The following is a 17,970-nucleotide window of genomic DNA, read 5'->3' as shown; positions in this document are numbered from 1 at the left end:
TGTCTGTTTCTTTACTGCACATGAACATCCTTATGAAATAAGGATTTATTTTAATTAACTTCTGCTTTAGCTTTATTAATTCAAATTTATTTTTTCATTTTATCTATAAATATTTCAATACGTACTCCTAAAAGATCAAACTGCTTAATAGGCTGTTATTGCATTTAAATAATGAACAAATTCCTTTGAATTGTCAGATATGGAGTCAATATTCAAATTTCTCCAACTGTTGTATGTATGTGGATGTATGTGTGCTCACACAGATGTATGTATCAGTATGTCTGTATGTGTGTATATGTACATATATGTCATTTAAAAAACTGTTCCTTCAAATCAGGATCCAAATAAATTTATGACACTGCAATAGGTTAATATGACTTTTAAAATTCTAAAATGCTTTTAATCAAAAGTTTCCCAGGAGAGAGGGATTTTCAAGCCCCAGCACTGATTTTGCAACTAACTGTTGGGTGAGGGGTGGCTCCGTGTTTGTGGGACAAGGGACCACAGACGACATCTCTGCTTAGCTGCCTATTTACTTGTGCTGTTCAACTGTCCCTTTCAGAGACACCCACTTCCTGATCTTTTATTCATACTTAAAAGAGACTCTTCTTCTCTAAATATTTGAATACCGATCCAAAGGACAAGTTTAGCTGCCAAAATCGCAGCTTCCAGATTTTCACCCAAAAAGCTTTGTATATTTATTTGTTTTTCCTGGCCATGCAGGTGGAACACTGAGTTTTTGATGAAATGAAAATTTGCAACTTAACTGGAAATAATCCGGATCTCACCTTGGAACTGGGAAGAAGCATGTTATGATGTAGACAAGCCAGCCTGACCTCCCAAGTAATGGTGTATCTTTGTGCTTTTCACACTTGTTGACCTCAGGAGGAGGTATAGATGGTAAGGAGGTATTTTCTGGGTTAAAAATAAGAACAATATGTTTCGAAATAGGACTCCTGTGCAAATAGCTGAGGTTTATGCAGTTGCCACAGGCGAAACTTAAGTTCCTAAGATCATGGCATACCTTCCTGAGTGGAGTGAGCTGGGTGAGCCTGCAGTAGCCGAGTCAGGAGGGCAATCGTGTTTCCACCTATAGACAGGACCTCTCAGCCTCATGTGGTTAGGGGGCCCATTGTACACTCTATGCTGACCTTTGCTTTGGATTAAATGCTGAAGCGTTCCATGCTCATTCATATCTTTATGCCCTTCTGTTTTGCGAAACGCCTCTAAGAGTCCTTCCTGTTGGCCATTTCATACAACTTTCCCAGCCCCGCTCTTCTCTGCTTCTCTCAAATAAAGTGCACCCCACTCTCGGCACCTGCACTTACACTTATTCGATTCCTCCGTTTCATGCACGTCCGAAGTTGTGTCGCCAGTTTCTTTTTCTGCCAGGCCATCTGCACTGTTGTGCTCTGAGTACCCAGAGCTTATTGCCTGGTACACAGGATGTGCTCAGCTTTCATGGGGTTTTGAGGTGGGAGGGGGGTTGTCTGCCTGTAGCACTCTGCTTGGGTTGTGTTGGGGGCATGTGAGAAGGAGGAGTTGTGTTCTTGGGGAAATTGGTTTGCAGAGACATGAGACAAAAAAATATTAAATAATTGTACAGAATGGGAAGGCAGAGAATATCAGAGTGGCCAGACAGGACTGCCCAGCTTCCTTCCTGTGTGAATTATCGTACTTATTCCTGGCCTGTGTAGTCCTTTACAGTTTATACAGCACCTTCACATGTGTTTTCTCATGCCATGAGCAGGAGATTGTTGCCCTTTGTTTTATGATTATAAAGCTGTGGCTCAGAGGAGTGAGATGATGTGCTGAGGGCCACCCAGTTAGTAAAGGTAGAACCAGAACTGGGGCCCAGTCTTCTGATTCTAAATCAGGTTTCCTTTCTACTCCTGGTCTCTGGTAACCTGGAGTCTAGACAGGAGAAGGGACTCACCTGGTTCTGCAGTTGTGATGCAAGACTTTAGACAGTGAGATGCCAAGCGCTTTATGTGGTCAATGAATGGGGAGGGAGAAGTAGAGAAAGAACATTGAGCAGTTACAGTGTTCAGTGAAAATTAAGTCACAGATGTGGGCCACATAGGTAACTTTAACTTTTATAATAATCACAACAAAAAATATACAGATGAAATTAATTTTAATAGTGTATTATATGTAACCCAATATATACCCAAAGTATGTACTTTATCATGTAATCTGTATAAAAATTATTAATCCAACATCTTGCATTCTTTTTTCCCCATGTGAAGTCTTCAGACTCTGCTATGTATTTTACATTTATCGCTCATCTCTGCTGGGATTAACCATACTTCCAGGGCTCAGTAGACACATGTGGCTAGTGACTACTGTATTGGGCAGGTCAGTATTTTTTTTACATATTTCAAGCATTTCAGGAATCACATGAAGAATTTATTGTAGTCCTGCATAAGAACTGAGGAAATGAAAACAGGAGAGATTAGGGAGCTTTCCTGCAGTAACAAAGCTGGAGAGTGATAAAGCTGACCCAGGTCTGTCCCTTGGCTTTCAGCTCTGACTGGTGGCCTGCCAGTCCTCAGGCAAGGAGGAAAGGAGGGATTCTTGAATTGAATAGGTGGAAGTGAGCAGTGTTTTCCTTGCCGTGATGTTACCCCCAAGTGTCTGAGCTGCTGCTGGTGTGGATGGAGTTGAGTGTGGGGGGAAGGGGCCCCCCGGTGCAGAGGCAGAAGTAGCCCATTTCCAAACCATTGTTAAATAACTTTCTGTGGCGGTGGCTGAGAGGGCCCAGGAAAGTGAAGGGAACCATTGTCTTCAAGTACATTTGCTGAGTTAAGGGAGTCCTTTCAGTAGGTGGAGTGTCTGTCTCCCAGGACAAGGACACTTACCTTTCAGAAGTTATGTGAAGATTCTGTTATAACACACAGAGAGAGCTCAGCTAGCCAGGGCTGGGTCATCAGGTGCTAAGTGAATGCATGTGCCTTGCTCTGTGCTAAGGCAGGTGTTTCTGTGAAATCCCAGTTCTATCGTTTTTTTTGGAAAGACTGATCTCTCAATGTGGGAGAAACTGAATTGGGAGGGTCACGTGCCTCTCCTACGGGCAACCAAGTTGGTTCTAAGCTTTTCTTGGTTTATTCACAAAGATTACAACAGCAGTGAAGATACACTTTGAAAACCCTGGCATCCTGACATATTACTATTCATTTTGCACTATTCCCTTGCAATGATTGTCTTTTTGTGGAAAAATAAATTTTTAATATAATTTTAATGTCGACAAAGTTTATTTCTCCTGTTATCATAAACATTTTCCCTATCTTTATAATGCATGTAGTATGTTAATGGCTTCAAAGAATATCACTCGATTCTACATCACAGTTTGCTTGTTCCTTTAGATATTTGGGTTGTTTCAAAATTTCTTGACATTGTATTTGATGCTACTGCCTGCTTATTTTCTTTTATATCCTTTATAATTAATTATAGAATTATAAATTTATAGTTGTCATTATATCTTTATAAATATAATTATACATTTAAAACTATTTGTAAGAAATTACTCGGCTTTTGAATTCCAAGCCAGAAGGGTTATAAACATTTTAAAATGTATTGATCTGGCACAACACTTCTGTTTTCTTGAAGTGTTGCTTCTGTCCCTACCTCCATTTTATTGAAATGTAAGTGTTAATATGTATATCATAAGCTTTGTTTTCTCAGCAGTGGGTGCCATGTGAGCTCACCAGTTTTGCCACAAAACGACCAAGCCTGGATACAAAAGTTTACCCAAAGTTTTGCTAAATTTTGCCAAGGTCAAAATGTGTCAAGTGTTTGTGTGTCCTTCCCCACAGGCCTCTTAGAACACCACTGATGTAACTGACCAGAGGGACAGGTGACCACTGTTTCCAGGGTGCTTCCCTGGGGAAGCTTTTTGTTTGTTTGTTTGCAGACAGATGGTGAGGGCTAAGCCGAAATACCCCAGCCTTTGAATCCGACACTTCCCCAGAGCTCGGCCTCAGCCTCTCACAGGAGCACAAATGGATGGAGTACAGAGCCTGCAGTAAAGGGATGACCTTCCAGTTTCCTTCCACATCCTAATTGCACTTGGATCTGTCACAGGCTTTGGAGCAGGAAGATGTATAGCTGGGAATGTTGTTTAATCCCTCTTTCTAAAGGGGATGACAGCGGTAGTTCGGTATAAGTTTTTTGGGAGGATCAAGTACCAAGAACATAATTAGTACTCAATAAAATGTTGTAAATGTGGGTTTGAATCTTAGTTTCAATATATTCTAGGTGCCTTCTTCAGGCAAATTACTTAACCTTTCTGGCCTTGTGCATTCTCATCTGTAAAATGGGATTAAGCATCAGCTTCACAAAGACATGAAGGGATTTTAATGAGTTAACATATAGAGAACATCTAGGTGAGTCCTGCATATAAATGCTCTCCATAAGTGTAATGAAAAGAAAAAGTGCTTTTTAGTTTTATTTTCTGCCCTTATATTGATCTGATTCCATGGTGCCTCAGATGATAAAGCGTCTGACCGCACCGTGGAAGACCCGGGTTCGATCCCTAGGTTGGGAAGATCTCCTGGAGAAGGAAATGGCAATCCACTCCAGTATTCTTGCCTGGAAAATCCATGGACAGAGGAGCCTGTTGGGCTACAGTCCATGGGGTTGTAAAGAGTCGGACACGACTGAGTGACTTCACTTTCTCTCACTATATTGATCTAAGCAGCAGTTCTATTGTAATTAGCTCAGATTTTGACATATATGTCCTCACTGTGTGTTTTTACTGTCCACTTTTGCATCCTGAAGCAAACAGGAGGCAAATCGACATTGTCGTGTCCCTGAAGCTTTTAACAGGTTTTAATGAAATATTGTTTTTAAGGTTAGAGAGAGGATAATTTCACAGAGAAGGGATGATACTTTGTATACTTACTTTGTGGCTCTACCCTATGGTTGGCATCAAAGGAAACTGTCAGGTGTATGAAAGTTATCCAGTGTTTCTTTATGCTCAGCAACGCAAGTCAAGTCTGTCTAAATGATAGGTAAAAACACAGTCTTAGGGAAAGCAAAAAATGGCCAGTGAGGTGCTTGAACATAGCTCCTCTCGCACCCCCTCCTCTCATCTGTTCTCACTCCTCCTCACGTTTCAGTTCAGTCAGTTCAGTTGCTCAGTCACGTCCGACTCTTCGCGACCCCATGGGCTGCAGCACGCCAGGCTTCTCTGTCCGTCACCAGCTCCCGGAGCTTGCTCTAACTCATGTTCATCGTCTCATCCTCTGTCGTCCCCTTCTCCTCCTGCCTGCAATCTTGCCCAGCGTCAGAGTCAGCTCTTCACATTAGGTGGCCAAAGTATCGGAGCTTCAGTGTCAGTCCTTTCAGTGAATATTCAGGACTGATTTCCTTTATGATTGACTGGTTTGGTCTCCTTGCAGTCCGTCTGCAGTGATTTTGGAGCCCAAGAAAAAAGTCTCTCACTGTTTCCGTTATTTTCCCACCTATTTGGCATGAAGTGATGAAACCAGATGCCATGACCTTAGTTTTTTAAATGTTGAGTTTTAAGCCAGCTTTTTCATTCTCCTCTTTCACTTTCATCAGGAAGCTCTTTAGTTCATGTTTGAGTTACTCAAATGTGAAGCTGATCCCCAGGCTCCTCAAACCGTACACACTGGGTGGCTGACTTCTCCATGTGGCACACGCTCTGTGGCTGCAACTCTTACTTGTCCATTTCTCTCTGTTATGCCCTGAGTCCAGTTCCCCCATACTGGTAGAATAAGACACTCGCAGCAATGCAAAAGCAAGAATGGGGTTTATTTCTAGCTCGAGCTAGGGCTCATGCCTCCTCCAGGGCAGTGGAGTGTGGACAAGAGCCCCGAGCCCAGGTCACAGCGGTTTTTATAGTCTTAGATTACATAAGCACCTATTTTTGTTCAAAAGATCAAGCTGGCAGAAGCTCATTGGCCAGTTCATGCGCGCGCACGCGCGCAGAAGCTCATTGGCCAGTTTATGCGTGCGTGGGGTTTTTTGGGGGATTTCCCTTTTTCCTCTGATTGGCCTGATTTTTGGCGCCGGTGGGACTTTTCTAGGGAGGAGTTTCTTAATTTTGGCGCTGGCGGGATCTTCTTAGGGAGGAGTTTCTGTGAACTTAGCCTCCACCCTGTCTCCAGGAAAGCGAAATTTAGGCCTAAGCAAGGTCTCAGGCCTATCCTGGCTACTCAGATGTTAGGGCTCCTAACACCCTCCCTATGGAGGCAGAGTCCTCCACAGTCACCCTCCTGTCCTCGTTGCCTAGCTCTGGTCCTGAGCAACATAGCACTCCATCAGTATGTATTGGCTGAATGGAGAAACTTGCAAAAATCTGCATGTGAAGTTACAAGGTGTGTGTAGAGTAGTGACAGGTGCATCTGCACAGTGAAGCAAGTGGGCTGAGGAAAAGAAAAACAATAATATTTATGTTTGGAAAATGCAGAGACTTTCCTTGGCCTATACTTCCTTGTGCCCTGTGAGGCATCGGTATTCCCTCATCCCAGCTGTTTCTTGCCCCTAAGCTGTGTTTCTCTATCAACATCTTGCCAGCTCCCATCTGTTCCATTCACTTTTGTCGAGGGTTTGTCCTGTGAGGATAGTCCTGTGGTGTGTTCATGTCCAATATGTAGCCTTCTGATTTGAGGGGTAAAACCTGGACTCTGGGCATATCAGCAGAAAGGAGGAGTGTTTTCTTCTTTAATTCTCATGCCCTATAGGTTTCAGAAGGGCCAGGGTCTCTCTGACTTTCTTTGGATGGTAGTCACTGGTGGCATGGGGTGCTAGGCAGGTGGAGGAATAATCTTGGTATGAAATGAGTCTTTGCTATTCAAATGTTGGCTTCGGGGCCTTCTGCATTGTCACTGCTCATCTGGGAAGTTGAATTTAACTCGGTAATGGAATTCTTAACTGAGCACCTATTGTATGTTGGACAATATACTGAGAGCTTCACAAATGCTGGCTCAGGTACTTACATCTGTAAGACGATTCTGAGACATCTTCTGAGAAACCTGGCCAGACCCTGAAGCCGGGAGCATAATAACAACTTGGTGACAGAAGGAAAATTTGTCAGGGAGCCAAGAAATCTGAGTTCCACTTTGGCTGTGTCAAAAAGTGATCATGTAGCTCTCTCTGTGGCAGTGGACCTCAGTTTCTCCATCTATGAAAATGGGATGAGGAGAGTTTGATCAGATGCTTTTAAATTTTCTTCTGTTTCATGCCATCACTGTGTTGAATATGGTCCAGCCTGCTCTCTTCTTTGCCTGAGTGACTTTTGGGATTGCAGGTTGGAACTGTGTATTCTGAGTTCAGTTCAGTTCAGTTCAGTCGCTCAGTCGTGTCCGACTCTCCGCGACCCCATGAATCACAGCACGCCAGGCCTCCCTGTCCATCACCAACTCCCGGAGTACACTCAAACCCACGTCCACAGAGTCGGTGATGCCATCCAGACATCTCATTCTTGGTCGTCTCCCTCTCCTCCCACCCCCAACCTTTCCCAGCATCAGAGTCTTTTCCAGTGAGTCAACTGGTCGCATGTAGACTGACTGAATCTATCTCCTGGTGATACTTTGACCTCCTGGTGACAAAATACTTGTTTTCTTAGATGTTTCCTAATCCTGGGCCTACCACATTGGTGCGATATGAGGCAACATTGTGTAAGGTCCTCAAACATCTTGGCTCTATGTGTTTATTCTGGGACAGTTGCTTCCAAGCCTGAATGTAGTGTTTCTCACACTAAAAACTGAAATTAGTTATTAGGACTGCTTTTAAATAACTTGGCCTTTAAATGTGTTGAAGTTCTTGTTATTTTCTCTTTTATTATTAGTGCCTTTTGTGTCTGGTCTAAGAATCTTCTCCTACCCCAAGATCATGAAGATACTCTAATATGTTTTCTCCTAGAAAGTCTGTAGCTTGATTTTTCACATATAGGTCTAGGATCTGCTTCACATTACTTATTTAGATAGAGTGTGAAGAACAAGTCAAGATTCATTTTTCCCCTATATAGATGTCCAGATACTTCAGAGCAATTTATTAAGAAGACCTTTCTTTCTCCACTGAATTTCACTGATACCACTTTAAAAAAAAATGTTACTGTTAAAAAAATTTATTTATTGTTACTTTTGGATTCTGTTCTTTTTCATTGATCTATTTGTCTGTCCTTACTTAATCACTGTCTTGATTACTGTGGTTTTATAACAAGTCTGGTAATTTACCTTTTTTTAAAACTTTTTATTTTGTATTGGGGTGAAGCCTATTAACAATGTTGTGATAGTTTCAGGTGAACAGTGAAGGGACTCAACCACATATAGTAATTTATGTTTTTTTTAAATTTTGTTTTTTAAGTCCTCTGTATTTTTTTAAAATAAATTTTTAGTTATCTTGTTAATTTCTACAAATTGCCTGTTGGTATTTTGATTGAGAATGCACTGAAGTTATAGATCAATGCAATAGTCAAGAGTCTTGAGAGAAACAGAACTAATAGAACACGTGCATGTTTATCTTATCAATACTCTTACAGACTTACTTGGAGTTATGGTTGACCAAATACCTGGGCACCTGCGGTCCAACTGACACATTAAATTTATCATCACAGTCTATTTGGGGGAAAATGAACATTTAAACAAAACTAAACCTTTCAATTCATAAACATGATATATGTTCCCGTTTCTTTAAATCTTCCTAAACTTCTCTCAGTAAGAACAATTTTATAGTTTTTCAAGAAGAAGTCTTGGCTATCTTTAATTTGCTTCTTGGCATTTGATGTTTTGTTATTATCAATTGTATATAAGATATATTTTCCAATTATTTGTGTATTCATACTTTTAAAGAATGCAGAGTGTTTTGCAAGGAATGTAATTCCCAGTTTGTCAGACAGCAGTGATGTTTTGGGACTACTGTTCTGGAGGTAACCATAAATCATCACTGAAACAGCCTTTTCATCTGGTGCTACCTTAGCATTCTAAAGCATTTCCTTCCTTTGGACCTGACAAGGGCTCTCAGAGACAGGGGAGCTAGTATTATTCCTAATATCATAGAAGAAAATTTGGCCTCAGTGATATTATCTGAGAGTCCTGTGACTGGCAAGTGACCGTGGCGGTCCCAGGCTGCCAGAACTCAGGGCTTCCCTAAGAGAGAGGGTCTGCTCCTGATACCACAGTCTCTGTTTATCAGCATGGACGTTTATTGAGAACGCATGGCAAAGGCGTCTGGCTTTATGGGGAATCTTCAGCCTCTGGCCTCTGTGGACAGCATAGAAGGCAGGGAAGAATGCAGCAGAAGGAGAAAGGTGGATCAAGGTAACTCTAAGTCGCCGGGGCGCAGGGGAAGGATAGGCTCACCATCAGCCCATGAAGCGCGTTGTCTTTTGGGAAAGATCCCCGTGCCCGACTGCAGCCAGATGTGAGCACTGTACACAGTGCATGCCTTGCACAATCGTGTGCCTCATCCCAGAGGGAAAACAGCAAGCACGGAAGCCTTAATTACTCCAGAATCGTTTAAAGTTGAGGAACTTAATTTACTGAGTGTTTTGTTTCTTTTTCTTTTGAGAACTTCAGCAGAAGTTGATTCAGATCTAAAAGACTTGATTAAAGGAAGAAGTTTCCTTTTCCAGCCTTTTCAGTTTCCATCCTTTCTATCTTCTCTTCCCTCTGTTACTGAGCACTGAGGGCCAGGTCCTGCAAATGTAGCGATAAATGAGGGGGCTTCTCCCCTGGGAAACTTAAAGTCTTACAAACTCTTTGGACTGTCACCAACAATAAGGAATGTAGTTTATGGCATTATAGTTGCGTTTTTAAAAAGTTTTTATTTTTTAGAAATACATACTGAAATATTTACAAATGAATGTCATGCTATTTGGGATTTGTTTAAAAATTATCTAGGGGGTACAGGAGTAGGTAGAAATATAAACAAAATAAGATTGGACATCGTTAATAATTATTGAATCTGAGTCATGGTCCATGAGAGGTCACTATCTGTCATCCATCTATAGCCACCTTGCTAATGATCTATTTCAGATAAAATTTTCATGAAGCACGGTTATTTCATGCAGTGAATTTTGATACTTTCAAATCTAGTTTGCTCTATTTTATAAGCCAGTAGTGATGTTTAAAATTGTTTTTGACTCATTAATGTAAAATAATATGTATTTTGAAAAACACTGGTATAGTGTGGGAGAGAAGGACCTGTAAAATAAGTGATTACCACCCACCCCAAAGTGCTACTAGGGTGTGAGCTGAGGGACACAAGGAGAGAGAGGGACTGAGCAAGCAGAGTCTCAGAGAGTCTGGGAGAACCTCACAGATGTCCTTGAGCAGTTTGGATGGAAGAAGAAGCGTTTACATGTTGATAAGATGGTAAGGAGGGATATTTGAGCTCAAGGATGAAGGCCCTGGTGCAACTGGGAATCAGTGAGGTGGACTAGGTGAGCCTTAGTTAGGTCAGTGCAGCTAGAATCTCAGAGATGAGATTATAGATAGCAGCAAAAAACGCAAAAGGTCTACAAGACGGCTCCAGAACTTGGGAATTTTTTCTCTGTGTTTCAGGAATGCATTTTGATGGCAAATCTAGAAATGACCCTATAACAGTTGCTTTTTCTCAAAATTGCTATCAGCTACAAGGAGGTAGACCAGCTTATTCTATGCAGCGATGGTTTACAACAGAAAACACAGACCCAGAGGAGACCTGATCTTGGAACCCAGATCTCCCAACCCGTCTCATGCAGCTCATCTCCCGCCCTGCCACATGCTTCTCTGAAGATCCACATAGATACACAAATAGAGCTCCTACAATTTTTACTAAAGCAAAAATTATAGTCATTTCAGGGCACAGTAAGAGCTGGGAATAGAGTAAGCCCTGTCCTTTCTTCTTCCCACTACAGGGTTCTCTCATCTGCAGAGTGAAGTTTCGGTAACTGTGAGAAATTGATAATAATCACTTATACTTACAACATGGTATTTCTTTAGGTGCTTTGCAACTATTACCTCACTTAATGTTCACAACAATTCTATGTGGTAATTATTTTTTCCATTTCACAGATGAGAAAACTGATGTATATACATAAAAGTAAGTGATGTGCCTTATAAGGTCCCATATCTAGCAGTTAGCAGAGCTTGAATTTAGGTGAAGTCCAAACTCTTAACCACCATGATGCTTCTTAGTTAGGTTTGATTTCATTGAATCCAGATGTTTGAACAAAGATAGTCGGTGAAAAGATTTGGCTTTCAGCTTGATTCTCAATATTGCTGAATCTGAATCTTTCCTAACTCAGAGGAAGGAGAATGTTTTTCCAGCTAAGAGAGGAAGGATGACTTCTTGCATGAAGTGGTATTTTAACAGAGCTTTGAGAGATAAGTGAAATTTTGAGAAGTAAAAATTGCTGAGAACAAAGGGCAGAGTACCAGCCAAGATGAAATAATCCAGCTACAACTTCTCCTCACCACTATTTATAACAGAAAATTGGACAGAATGAAAAAACAAACGACATGAAAACTTGGAAAAGGCAGATAGGATACTGTAGTCAAAACTTGAATAATGACCCTTGCCATGTGGAATTGTGCAGTTGTTTGGGAGGCTAGAACTCTGAGATAACCCATCTTTCCAGCCAGAGGAACCAGAAAAATGAGCCAGTGAAAGCCAGAGACTCCAAGGAAATTCCTGAGAAGAAAGAGCTGAAAGGGGGACCCACTATGTGTTGGCCTGGCACAAGTCCTGGGCATTCTACAAGGTGTGCTACAAGATGTGGGATGGATCCTATGAAGCATAGCAGAAGTTTTGAGAACTTAATCTGTGGTATTAACCACTATCTGAGGCCCGGATAAACCCTTGAGTTGCCTGTGACTGACACACCCAGTTGGCACAGGAAAGGCTGTGAAAATTAAATTGACGTCAGAGATACCAGTCATAAAAGATGAGGGAGAATTTTCTATTTGAACCAAAGTGGGCTAAATGCCTGCTAAAGCAAATAAACAAAAGTATCAACATTTTTTTTTTCAGAAGAATTTAACAAAATTTAGAGTCTCATGACTCAACATTCAAAAGTCCAGGATGCAATCCAAATTTACTCACTATGAAAAGGACCAGGAAAAGCTGAACTCAAAGGGAAAGATTTTCAACAGGTGCTAACCTCAGATATGCAGATGACACCACCCTTATGGCAGAAAGTGAAGAGGAACTCAAAAGCCTCTTGATGAAAGTGAAAGAGGAGAGTGAAAAGGTTGGCTTGAAGCTCAACATTCAGAAAACAAAGATCATGGCATCTGGTCCCATCACTTCATGGGAAATAGATGGGGAAACAGTAGAAACAGTGTCAGACTTTATTTTTTTTGGGCTCCAAAGTCACTGCGGATGCTGATTGCAGCCATGAAATTAAAAGACGCTTACTCCTTGGAAGGAAAGTTATGACCAACCTAGATAGTATATTGAAGAGCAGAGACATTACTTTGCCAACCAAGGTCCATCTAGTCAAGGCAATGGTTTTTCCCGTGGTCATGTATGGATGTGAGAGTTGGACTGTGAAGAAAGCTGATCGCCGAAGAATTGATGCTTTTGAACTGTGGTGCTGGAGAAGACTCTTGAGAGTCCCTTGGACTGCAAGGAGATCCAACCAGTCCATTCCAAAGGAGATCGATCCTGGGTGTTCATTGGAAGGACTGATGCTAAAGCTGAAACTGCAATACTTTGGCCACCTCATGCGACGAGTTGACTCACTGGAAAAGACTCTGATGCTGGGAAGGATTGGGGGTGGGAGGAGAAGGGAACGACAGAGAATGAGATGGCTGGATGGCATCACCGACTCGATGGACATGAGTTTGAGTGTACTCCGGGAGTTGGTGATGGACAGGAAGGCCTGGTGTGCTGTGATTCACGGGGTCACAAAGAGTCGGTCATGACTGAGCGACTGAACTGAACTGAACTGAACCCTATGATATCTTAGCTGGTAGAATTCTCGAAGATATAAAGTAGCTGTTAAAACCAGACTCCACTCTTAAAAGACATGAAAAGAGAGAGGTTTTCAGCAGAAAAATGTAAACTATACAGAATAACCAGGTATAAAGTTTAAAATGTTGAAGAGACAACATCTGAGGGAATGAATCCACTAGATGGGCTCAGTGGCAAAATAGAGATGACAGAGAATGAAGTCCTTGAGCTTGAATATAGCGCAATAGAAATTGTACAACACTTAAAGTATATTTGTAACTGTATTTTTTATTGGAAAAAAATGGATAGAGTCTTATGATACTGTGTGTGTGTGTATGTGCTCAGTTGCTCAGTCATGTCCGACTCTTTGCAATCCCATGGACTGTAGCCCACCAGGCTCCTCTATCCATGGGATCCTCCAGGCAGGAATACTGGAGTGGGTTGCCATTTCCTCCTCCAGCAGATATTCCTGACCTAGGGATTGAACCTGTGTCTCCTGCATAGACATGTGGATTCTTTACCACTGAGCCTCCAGGGAATTATCAAATGTCAGTGGTGCCAAGTTTGAGAAACCCTGTTCCAGACTAATCTAAGTTTTCTCCCTAATGATATTTCCAGCATTTTCTTTGTGGTCTAATTCCGGACATATACTTATCTCGCATCTGGTTTTGTATTGTTCTCTTTTTTGTTTCCATCGTTGAGTGAATGTGAATTTTGATACCAGCTTTTTCATGTATCCAGTTATGTAATTTTGGTCAGGTCACTAAACTATGCTATGTTTCAACATCCGTATCTGTAACATGAGATCAAAGTCAATATGCATAGATAATGCATTGATTGACATTTTCTCAGTGTTTGTCATGGGCCAAGGACTGTGCTAAATGCTTTAGGTTTGTTATGTTTCACTTCTGCAAAACAGCTCTGTACGGTTAGTGTAGGGGCTTCTCTGGTGGCTCAGTGGTAAAGACTCCGCCTGCAATGCAGAAGACACAGGTTTGATTCCTGGGTGGGGAAGATCCCCTGGAGAAGGAAATGGCAACGCACCACCAGTATTCTTCCCTGGGAAATCCTCTGGACAGAGGAGCCTGGCAGGCTATACCGTTTATGGGGTCGCAAAGAGTCGGATTAACTGAGCACACAGCACACACGGAATCACAGTGAATCCCAAACAGAGTAAACCCAAATGACAACTACTCAGTCACATCATATTCAAATTGCTGAAAAACAAAATTAAAAAAAAAAGATTGAGAGCAGCCAGAGAAAGGTGATACATTATATGAAAGGGAAACCTATTCAAGTACTGTAGACTTCTCATCTAAATCCATGTAGGTCAAAGACAGTGGAATAACATCTTTGAAGCAGTAGAAAAACAAAACTGTCAACCCAGAATTTTATGTGTAGAAAAAAATCCTTCACGATTGAAGACAAAATATTCTCAGATGTAGGAGATCTAGGAAACTCATGTTAAATCATATTGGAGGGAAACTTTCAATGTGAGCAATAAAAGAAGAGCAGGAGAAATAATAAATATCCAACACAGAGATTCCCCAGTAGTGAAAATATTCAAAAATACAAAAGTGAGCAAAAATAATCTCCTATGACACAAGGGTAATTATAGATTACTGGTAATATTTTGAATTTATTTCCTGCAAGTCATTTTCCTTTGTGAATAATTTTTCCCTTTTCTTCTTCCCCCTTTTTTTCTCTCTTTCAACTAAGATTTTATAGTTTTATAATATTCTTTACCAGTTTGCATTATATTACGAGTCCATTACTATTTTGTTGAGAGACCTAATCTAAATTTTTTTGTTTGGTAATGGTGATTTGGTTATATTTATAAAAAGAGTGCTTCTTAGAGATCCATAGTGACATATTGGATGCAATGATACAATGTCTGAGATTTGCTTAAAATAGTCAAGATGGAGGATTGGGTTCTTATATCAAAGAAATGAAACTTGCCTTAAATCAGTAATTGTTGATGCTGGGTAAGGAGTACATGGTGGCTCTTTATATTAATTTCTCAGCAGTGTCTGACTCTTTGTGACCCCATGGATTGTAGACCGCCAGCCTCCTCTGCCCATAGGGTTTTCTAGGCAAGAATACTGGAGTGGGTAGCCATTCCCTCCAGGGGATCTTCCCAACCCAGGGGTTGAACCCCAGGTCTTTTGCATTGTAGGCAGATTCTTTACTATCTGAGCCACCTGGGAAGCCCATACTACTTTCTATAGTTTTCTAAATGTGTTTTGTAAATTAGAAAGCTTTAAGAAGTCTTCATAAGTGTGATTTTAATTGCTTAATCACACCCTGTCCTACAGACATTCCATAAAGTTAGATTCTCCTATTATTGTTCTGAATTGAGGCTGTTTGAGGTTATGTGTGGGCTGAGATTGAATCAGACAGCTTTTCTGATTATTTCCTTTTTGGAGATGTAATTACTGAGTTAAAAGAGAATGGGCATTTTTAATGCTTTGATACATTTTGCCAAATTGCCCTTCAGAAGAGGTGTTCCATGTTATTTTTGTTCAAGAGACACATGAGAGTGCTCTTTTCAGCTCTATATTATATATATTTTAACTGCTAGTAATTTTTTTTTTTTATAATGACTGGACTTTATTTGGACCTTAATTCAAACAAACTCTTTAAAAAAAATCAGCTCGATAAACAAACACACGTATTTGAACCTCTGGCTAGATATTTGATGGTATTAAAAATTTTATCATTTATTTATGTTTTTGTTTATTTATATTTACCGGGCTTGGGTTATTTTTTGTGTTTCTGTGGTTACTTTTTTTAAAAATTAATTTTTATTGAAGGATAACTGTTTTAAAACTGCTATTAATTTGATAGGGAGAAGTGGCATCTTGTTATTTTAATGTATATTTCTTTGAATTTTCAATAACACTGAATACTCAACCTTCTACTGGATTGGTCCCCATCCTTGTAGGGAAGCAAGGGAGACAAGTAGAAGGAAAAAGATGTACAGTCTCTCCTCATTCCTCCCTTTGGGGATGAGAAGCAAATGCAGACACAGAGCCCTGGGTTCAAATCTTCTCTGCAACTTACTAGTTACTGACTTTGTACAGCCTTCAGCTCTCAGAGCCTCAGATTTTTCCACTGAAGAAATAGAGTAGTCTCACTGGCCTCTGTAAGGGTGAGGTGATAGAGATTTATAGGGAAATAACCTGGTGTGTAGATCCGATGCTGTAAAGAGCAATATTGCATAGGAACGCTGGGAAGGATTGGGGGCGGGAGGAGAAGGGGACAACAGAGGATGAGATGGCTGGATGGCATCACCGACTCGATGGACATGAGTTTGAGTGAACTCCGGGAGTTGGTGATGGACAGGGAGGCCTGGCGTGCTGTGATTCATGGGGTCGCAAAGAGTCGGACACAACTGAGCGACTGAACTGAACTGACTGAACTGAACCTGGTGTGCAGAGGTCAGTCTGAAGATGGTAGCTTTTTGTCTTTATGGAGCTGAAGTTCAGGATATAAAAGTACTACCTGGTGCACAGAGCCAGCTCTTCTGCCTGCAACAGCTCTGCGGGGACTGCTGCTCATGTTTGGTGTTTGGGTCAACGCCTCTTTACCTTTCATTCTTTACAACCTCCCCACACGGTAGTCTTCCAATCACCGCTTGGTGATGGAGGCAGCTGTCCTGAGCCAGGAAATTAATCCCGGGGAGTGAATGCCAACACCTAATGTGTTTATCTGATTCTGTGGGAATGCACCTTTCAAACCTCAGCTCCGGATCAGGGTGAACTTCAGGTGGGTTTCTTTGGCAGTGTCTCCCCTTCTTTGGAGCAGAATTCAGAGTAGGAATCTGCTCTTTTCCAGGGCAGCCCAGCCAAGCTGGGGTCTCAGACTAAATTCATTGTCCTTCCCTGACTGCTCACCTTCCTACTGCTCCCACTCTGCCCAGGCTCAGAATTTCTAAATTGGATATATTCTTGCTCCACACCTAGAGGTTAAGAGCGGCTGAGACAGAGCTGGGGCCTGGGACTCTGAATAAACTGTCTCACTCACAGCTCAAGAGACAACCAGATGTGTTTTTCTATTTACTGCTTTGGGTTGGTGGTGGGGGGTGGGGGGTGGGGGTTACTCTTTAGGTCTTTTGAACACCAAATGAGAAATGTGTGTGCATGCTTGCTAAGTTGCTTCAGTTGTGTCTGACTCTCTGCGACCTTATGGACTGTAGCTTGCCGGGCTTCTCTGTTCATGGATTCTCCAGGCAAGAATACTGGAGTGGATTGCCATGTTCTCCTTCAAGGGAATCTTCCCAACCTAGGGATTGAACCTGTGTCTCTTATGTCTTCTGCATTAGCAGGTGGGTTCTTTACCACTGGAGCCACCTGGGAAGCCCCCAAATGAGAAATACTTCTCCTGAAATCAAAGCTGGGTGCCCAGGCCCCTGGTGCTATCAGCCTAGCCCAGTTTTGCTCTGGAATCACGTCATTGATTTCCCGTTTTCTTCCCTGGACACAGTCTACTTGCAAAAGACCAAAGGGTGGAGCTGGGAGATGGAGTGAGTTTGGCTTATTTTCTAAGTTGAAGAAAAATTCAGAGGCAAAGTCAGCAGGCTTTCTTGTGAGAATTTGGGTCTACTGACTTTTCCTGTCTTGGGCTGCGAGCCAGCCAACTCCTGTGGGGCTGTTTGTGCAGAGCTTCTCTAGTTGTTTTTCTGCAGAAGACTTTCAGGTATGTCCATGCTCTGAGAGAATTAAATGATTTTGTGTTTGCATTTTGATGATCATTGAAAAATGATTCTTATACCAGTTATTCACCCCAATTCATAGCACGATCCTTTAGTAGAATAAACTATTGGTGTCTTCAGTAAACATTTGTCAAATAGCAAGCATTTCTTTTTCCTCTTTCAAATGGAAGGGTGCTCGATGAAGCACAAACTTTATTTCCTGTTGCTTTATAGAGGTGGTGAACTCATGCCATTGTCTTGAACAATTGTGAACATTGTGAACTCATGCCTTAAGGATCTTTCTCCTCTATTATTTCCCTAGTGTTTCTACCACAACCCTGTGAAGTAAGGATTATCAAACCCCTTTGATC

At 41.5% G+C, this 17,970-nt stretch overlaps 1 protein-coding gene across 7 annotated transcripts in view; it reads left to right on the top strand.

The window, feature by feature from the left end:
• ST6GAL1 (ST6 beta-galactoside alpha-2,6-sialyltransferase 1) overlaps positions 1–17,970 on the top strand; it is a 144,298-nt gene that overhangs the window by 58,595 nt on the left and 67,733 nt on the right. For 2 of the 7 annotated variants that reach the window (XM_055408399.2, XM_088838357.1), the window contains 2 exons: positions 724–900; positions 2,250–2,358. The exons of 2 other annotated variants lie outside the window; for them this stretch is intronic. The gene's annotated coding sequence lies outside the window, so the exon portion shown is untranslated. Of the gene's footprint in view, positions 1–723; positions 901–2,249; positions 2,359–16,533; positions 16,675–17,970 lie in introns of those variants that run through there. 3 more of the 7 variants (XM_055408426.2, XM_055408452.2, XM_055408474.2) reach the window with 3 other exon arrangements.

This window comes from Moschus berezovskii, chromosome 1, assembly GCF_049115385.1.
Source record: "Moschus berezovskii isolate FMDL1 chromosome 1, NW_MosBer_1.0, whole genome shotgun sequence".
Classification (NCBI taxonomy): domain Eukaryota; kingdom Metazoa; phylum Chordata; class Mammalia; order Artiodactyla; family Moschidae; genus Moschus; species Moschus berezovskii.
Note: the sequence above shows the minus strand (reverse complement) of the source record. Positions and strands in the feature narration are given on the sequence as shown.